Raw genomic sequence first — 7,434 nt, forward strand, 5'->3', positions numbered from 1 at the left:
CGACGTCAAACCTCTAACATCCTTAGTGAAGTATGAGTGAACCTCATGATTAAATGCTCCTACGCCGTGCTCTGTGATAAGACCGTTAGGTCTTCTTGAAGCACTTTAATAACTAAGGTAAATAAACAAACTTTAACTATTTTTTTAAAAACATTTTAAAAGATTACAATATGCAGTTTTAGAAGAGTCAGCTTTTTGTTATTAACTTCCTTTCTTAAAAACATCATGTTTTCAAGTTAATCATCTCATAAACATCATGCATTCTTGCTGATTTTTACTTTACACAATTTATATATGATTTCTTTTACTACTTTTTTGTTGCAAAAAAAAACAAAGTTCTGATTTCGTGAAAGTTTCAAACTGCTTTTTCTTTGTATATCCAAAATTAGCATATCGAAAATGAAAACATAATTCGTAGAGAAAAAATTATTGATTTCGATTTACAGCCAGTTTTCCATTTGAGTCACTTGTTTTATTTTTTTCCAAACTTTGAATTAGTTGTGAGCGGATGTATTGGTTTTGCACTTGATCCCCTAGTTTAACAAGTTCAGAAGCAACATTGTAGAGCGATGGCATATCTTAAATTTCTAAAGCAAATTTAAATGTAGGTTTAAGTAAAACATAATACTTGTATTGCCAAATAAAATATTGGTAAACAAACTTATATGTGGTGGTGCTAAAACTGCTAATACTAAAAAGTGTCGAAAACGAAAATTAAAAAAGTTCGAAGTTATATATACTTATCGACGATACAATAGGCTTAACATTTATATTATAGTCGTAAAATCTATTAATTAAAACCGTAATTATCTATTAATTAAACTTATAATTAAATTGGCAAGATTGATTGATAATTCATCTAATCTCTATAAATACTTTCTGAATTTCGTACTAATGATTTTTGCGCTTTTGTTGAAGAAGTAAACCAAGATAATCTTCATGAATTTGTTTTAGTATTATGATATAACAAGTTTATATTCAAACATTCTACAACAAAAGACAATAGATAATGCTGTCAATATTATGATAAATAGTACAGCTAACTTTAAAACTAATAAAAGCCTTTTTAACTTCGCAAAACCTCAAACTTAAAGGAAAAGTTTATGTCTACAATAATGGCGTGCCATAGGTTCACCCCTAACAACTTATCTCGCAAATCTATTTTTGAAGAATTTTGCAGATAAATGGATCAAGTGATCAAAGTTGGGATACGAATGGGTTAAATTTTTTTTTTAAAGACGTTTTGTAGATGAAGTTTTATCCTGAAACAATATCACCTATAAATACAATAAGATTTCTTTTAAAAGACACAAGGAAGATCAAAAGTTTCCTTTTTAATATAACAATAAGTAAAACTAACATTTTCACTATTTCTCACTATTAGACCTTCCTCGGGCCTTTACGCAAGTTATTTAAGTTTTATTTCATCTCATTGAAAGTCTCAAGTAATCTCAATTTTTGTTATGATATTAACGATTTTGTTATTGCTCCCCAACACAACTTGTACCGATCTTGATTAGTTCATAAAACTCATGATTTTATCTTAACAACACTAATTTGCAAGTATTTAAAAATATTGGCAAATCAAATTTAAAAAATAAATTTGCAATTAACCACAACAAAAAATAGTAATAAAAAACCACTTTTATCTTCAAGTTAAAGTAATCTCTTGTGGTTGCAGTTGTTATTATTTAAACATTTTTAATGCTCCGTCAACAATTGCATTATAACGATTGCATTATAAAAGACAGTTTTGAAGCGTTGTAAAGATTATCGGGTAAACTGACTTAGTTAACAATCTTATTTTTAAGTTTTATAACTAACAAAACAAAAACAAGTTTTTAGATGTTTCACATCATCTTAAATTTGATAATATTTTTGATGGTGTTTTTTAAGTAACTTTTTTAAAACTTTTATGTTTTGTAAAAAAGTTACCTGCAAAAAAACGCTATCTAAAATCTTATTTACTTTAAGATTTTTTGTAGTTTTTATTTCTAATTATTTGGCTATATTTTACTATTTTTAACAAACGAAACGTATTTACAACGTAAATATATAAATATCAAATAGATAAACGTATTTGCGGGAGCATTTACACCCCTCTTTTAAGTTTAGCCCGTTACACTCAAACTTAACGAAGAGATTTGATTTCGTCCGCAAAACAATATATTAAAAAAAATTTAAGTATACCTCTTTAGAACCAATTTGATAGATATTATTTAATGGTACGCAGCATTTGTTTAGCGACTTAACGTTATCGTGTGCTATTTATACTATAAAGCGAAACTGATATATACCTTAGTTTCGTTTATTAATTGTTAAAAAACCTTCACATTACAAAAAAAAAAAAAAATGAAACTAGCAATAAAATCAAATTTCTAAAAGAAAATTTTTTTTTTCTGTTAGCGATTAATTGTATGATATCTCATATCACACAATAAACGTATTACTGAAATAAAATGTTTTCGTGGTAATTTAATTTATTAATATAAATATATGAAGTAAAAAAATGATAAAGATAGTATAAAAACAATAGAACAATTGAAAATCATTAAGTCTAGATTCACGCAGAAATTATAGATTTACGCGGAAGTCATAAGTTTATGCGGAAATCATTGATTCACGCGGGTTTCTCAATTTAAATTAAGGCTGATTTTGTTGGAAAAGTCTTATTTTAAAAGTATTAATAGTTTTTTTGTACTTATATATAAATTTAACTTAAAGGAAAAAAACGTTTTTTGAAAATATTTTTGTTCGTTAAGGTATAATTTGATTATTATTATTATTTTCAATTTTAAATTAGATTAAAACTTAACAAAAAGATTTTGAATATCATTCAAAAATCTTTTTTCGTTTGATTTTTACTATTTTTATTTGCATAAACTTTATTATTTACGTCCAATTAAACAATTCAAACTTTAGATATTACTTCAAATAAAAAACTGTAAAATCTTAGATTTGCGTATTTTTTGAATCTGGAATCGTAATTTTTCCACAAAGGTTTTTTTGGTTTAATTCAAAAGATTTTCATAACTTATTAAAACCGTTTAAAGGACAACCCATTTAAGGAACTCATTTAGGAACGGATATTATATTTAGGAACGGATATTATATTTAAGCAATGTTTAAGATAGTAAAAAAATAAAAAAGTAATGTTTTGGATAATAATAAAAAAAATATAGCTGCATCATTAACTTTTTTCACAACACAACGTTTAATCAATTTTGGCTGAAAATTGAGGAAACGTTCTGAAAATTGAAACGTTCTGTTGGTCTCTAAGCAACATCTATGGTGCTTAAGCTTTGATTTTTTTTTTTTTAATGTTTATTCTTTAATGTTAATTTTTTTAATGTTAATTTTATATTAATTAAGATTTTAAACAAAACTGTGTTATGAAAGCCCTTCTTTAAAAGTTTAAATATCTCATAAAAAATTACTTCCAAAATAATTTTTATACGTTTTTCGGTCTACCGCTGATAAAGTTAACTCCATTAGCTTGTCCGGATTAATTTTTGACGTCAAAATTTATAATATTTTATTATTTAAATATGGCGATCTCTCTTAAATTAAAGAGCGACTTGAAGTTTATGAAATGAATTGAAACTCTTGCCAACATTCGAAACTAATGACGATGTAAACGATGATGATAATTATGGTGATGACTTATTTGCGTTAAAATGCAATTTATTTTGACGTAATCGTGGCGCTCTCCAACTATTAGTTGGAGAGCGCCACGATTACGTCAAAAATGAGATATTTAGAAAAAATGACTGGGCCGTTATTAACTTCTAAAATATTAATATAAAATATTAATATAAAAACAAAAACAAAAACAAAAAAAAATAAAAAGTAGTTTTGTTTTGTTCTTCGCGCTTTTTTCAAAAAGTCGCATATCAACTTATCGACCAAATTGAATTTCATTTTATTTGGCGCTAATGTTTTTAAAAAGAAAAACAACACAGAAATCTTTGGGGTCATCCATAAATGATGTCAGTGTTTTTTCTCAATTCTTCGACTCCCCCTCCCCCCTTTGTCAAACTGTCAATTTTTGGCCGACCCCCCGTTATATATGATGTCAGTTTTTGTGTACCCCCCCCCCCCCCTAAAAACAATAAAAATGCTTAAAAACCATTGATTTTTTTTCTGACTAAATTATACATTTATATAATAGTAGATCTCATCAAATTATATTATATAATAGTCGATATCTCATTAAATAACCAACTAAGCAAATAGTATTATATATCTTTAATATAATCTTCCCATGGGTTGTTGAAGTAATCATCGATTGAAACAATAGGTAGTGAATGGTCTCCGCGCTCTAAAAGGATATCGTATTATTGAGGTACAATCAAATTCGTTGAGTCAACTTCATTTTCATCTAACCATTCAGCAGTTTTTAAACTCTTCCGCAAGGCGACGACTGCCAAAAATTCTGTCTGACGCTTGGCAGCGATACGAACAGGTTGGACCTTTTTGATTAGAGGGAGAGTTGTAGCAGAAGAATGGATAGAAGTGTGCTTTTTCAACATAGCTTGAGAAGCAAAGTAGATATTGCACTTTTTACAGATTCTATCAGCTGGGCTATACCGAATTGATGGACAAAACGCAAAGTTGGAAATCCTTAGGCAGTACGAGGAAGAATACTTTCAATGTTTGATGCAATGAGCATAAAGACGGATGATGGAAACAATTCTTCTGCTCATTTTGAGGCATCTACTGGTTTGAGCCCGTCTTTCGTTTGGTTGACAGGGACAGGTGTAGGAAGAAATCTTGCTCTAACTAGAGTAAACTAAGAGCTTCTAATAGTCCGACAACAATAACGATTTTCACATTTCACAATTTGAGTAAAATATTTACTTGTACGAAGATGAAAGGCAATCCAACGTTGATCTTGTAATAAAAGGCTCCTTGACTCTAGCTCTGATTTGTCTGGATCAATATACTCTGCAATGGTTGGATAACCGTCATTTTGTAGATCGGACCAAATATCAGCCAAAGCCTGTCCAGTAAAACCAAAGTTCTGTTTTTCTAAATTTTTATCTATTGTCCTGCCTGATTTAAAAAGATATGTTGGTTATTATAGGTTAAAAATTACATTAATATTTTTACAAATTAACTTTTGTCAATGTAATTACCTTGAGAATTAAGATGAGTTCCGTAATGTTCGGGTGGAAGAATCACCCGAAATAATTCTTTACTTAGAGGTGCCATTCGTCGCTCAGCTCTGTTGAATGCACTGCGGCCTGGAGCGTTCGTCATGATGAAAAGAATGTCAAGGTTATTCTTCATGAAGTGGTGAATCCCGATTTCAATTACTTTCTGGTATCTGGGATTTTTGTCGGGTCTTCCATCAACGCTAAACACAAAGATAGACTTAACCATATTAGTTTGAGGATCTCTGGTAATAGAGTCGAATTCTTTGATATCTAAGAGCCGCTGAAAGTCTAATCCGTGAGCGAAGGCGGTTGAGGATGCGTGTTTTCCTGATCGAACAGCAATGTAGGTAGGTCCAGAATAAGTAACAGCACCTGTTTTTCCGAGACCATCTTTTTTGATCGTAATTCCAGTGTATACAGATGGTATAAGCTTGTGTTTAGCAGCCACGACCCAGTCGTGGTCCGGGAGAGTTACCCGGTACTCCAAATGCATCAACAACGGCGTCTGTTTTTTGGCTGCTGTGATTCCAATTGGCACTCTACCCTTGTCGTCTTGGCTAATGAAACACACTTCATCTTGCCCTAAAATAGAACAAACTTCTTCCACATTTTTTATAGTTGACATGCAAAAGACAACATGTTTTAAATGAGATTCATTCTGAGGACTGATCAATCTAACAGGAACTGTTTTGACGTGCCTTTTGTCTTCTAATGTTCCATAATTTCTCGGAAGTAGACGAGTATATAGGGCGTTCTTGCTGATTGCAAATCCAATTTTGTTTATCTCGGATGTCAATTTGTCGAGAGTTTTGATGCTCTAAATAATAAAGAAATATATTTGGATATAATTAACTTTTTTACAGAAAACGGGATTTATTTCGTAAATTATATTCAAATCAAATCTTGAAATTAGCTGTTAACATTTCAAGGATATTTACAATAGTGCAAGTACTAATAAAGAGTAAAATTCTAACAAATACAATATTAACAAACATAGCTAAGCTATCATTACCCGAAGAACCTCTGACCGACGTCTTTCATCAGCGGACGAACCATGGAGAGCAATATCTCCAAGCAGATTTCCTCCATTCTGGCTTTTTTCAATTCTCTAGTTTTCTTCTGTTGAACTTGATCGTACTTTTTTTTGGCCAGTTCTTTACATAGATGAGCTAGCTTCTTCTTTTTCTTTTTCAAATCATCCTCTTCAGCTTCAGAAATGAATCCACTTCTCTTTCTAGTCTTCAGTCCAGCAACTTCACAACTTAAAGGTGCAATCTCAGAATTGAATCGATCTTGAGCCACTGTTCTTGGATTTTTTTTGATTTTTCGTGGTCAACAAACTCAAAGTTAATGCACTTTGTTGATCATTAATAACAGATTAGTCATTGGTGGGCTCAACAAACTGTGAGGAATTCTTGTTAAATTCAAGTGGAGTATACGTGGGGGCAGACTGTTTTGGAGTATTGGCCCAAAATGATAATTGCTTGCTCTTGAACTTCATTGCCTTTTCATTAAATAAATTGATTAAATACATTACTCTTGATTCAAGATCCTAATGCACCAGTTTCTCTTCTTTTAATTATTTCCATATACTATGGACTTCTGTCTGGATATTAGCCTTTATTTTATCGGGATGAGCATTTCCGTACAAGACCATCAATAAGTTTAGTAATGCGGTTTTATCCATATTTTAATATTGATTTATTAGTATTGTTTACATCACAATCAGAATAATGATTTTGCTCATCGTTAGCGCAAGCTTTTTAAAAGAGTTTCTTTAACCCGCTAGGGAGAAATTAGCGTTTCGAATTTTCAATAGACTTTATGTGTTTGCATTGCATCACGTTTACAATCAACTAGAGAGCAATTAGAGTTTCGTATTTGAAATAATGACAATTTAATTTCAAAAAATGACAAATTTATGAGTTTACTTTTATGAGTTTACTTTGAATCACATTTTATAATCCGCTAGGGAGCGAATAACGATTGTGAATTTTATATACAAAGAGTTAATATTTCTAACATAATTTGATTCGCAGTCAAATGGTAATATATTATTAAAACGATAGTAATTTTAACTTTACGTTAGTAGTTGTTATTTATTTAATGTCTCTGGGAAACTTATTATATTAATTTATAATATTATATTATAAATAATTTAATACAATATATCAAATTCCCCCCTTTAATAACAATTTCCCCACAAACAAAACATCATTTCTATACCATTTAGAAGATGTAAATACCGTTAAAATCTGCTCATTAAAACTAAAAA

The 7,434-nt window shown here is 30.0% G+C and overlaps 1 long non-coding RNA gene across 1 annotated transcript; it reads right to left on the reverse strand.

Moving 5' to 3' along the window:
* Positions 1–235: 235 nt before the first annotated feature.
* Positions 236–2,369, reverse strand: LOC136089247 (uncharacterized). The gene is made up of 2 exons (XR_010642892.1): positions 2,191–2,369; positions 236–587 (listed from the first exon to the last, which is right to left on the reverse strand). It is a non-coding gene; the product is annotated as an uncharacterized LOC136089247 (long non-coding RNA).
* Between the last annotated feature and the right edge of the window lie 5,065 nt (positions 2,370–7,434).

Source organism: Hydra vulgaris, chromosome 13 (genome assembly GCF_038396675.1).
Source record: "Hydra vulgaris chromosome 13, alternate assembly HydraT2T_AEP".
Classification (NCBI taxonomy): domain Eukaryota; kingdom Metazoa; phylum Cnidaria; class Hydrozoa; order Anthoathecata; family Hydridae; genus Hydra; species Hydra vulgaris.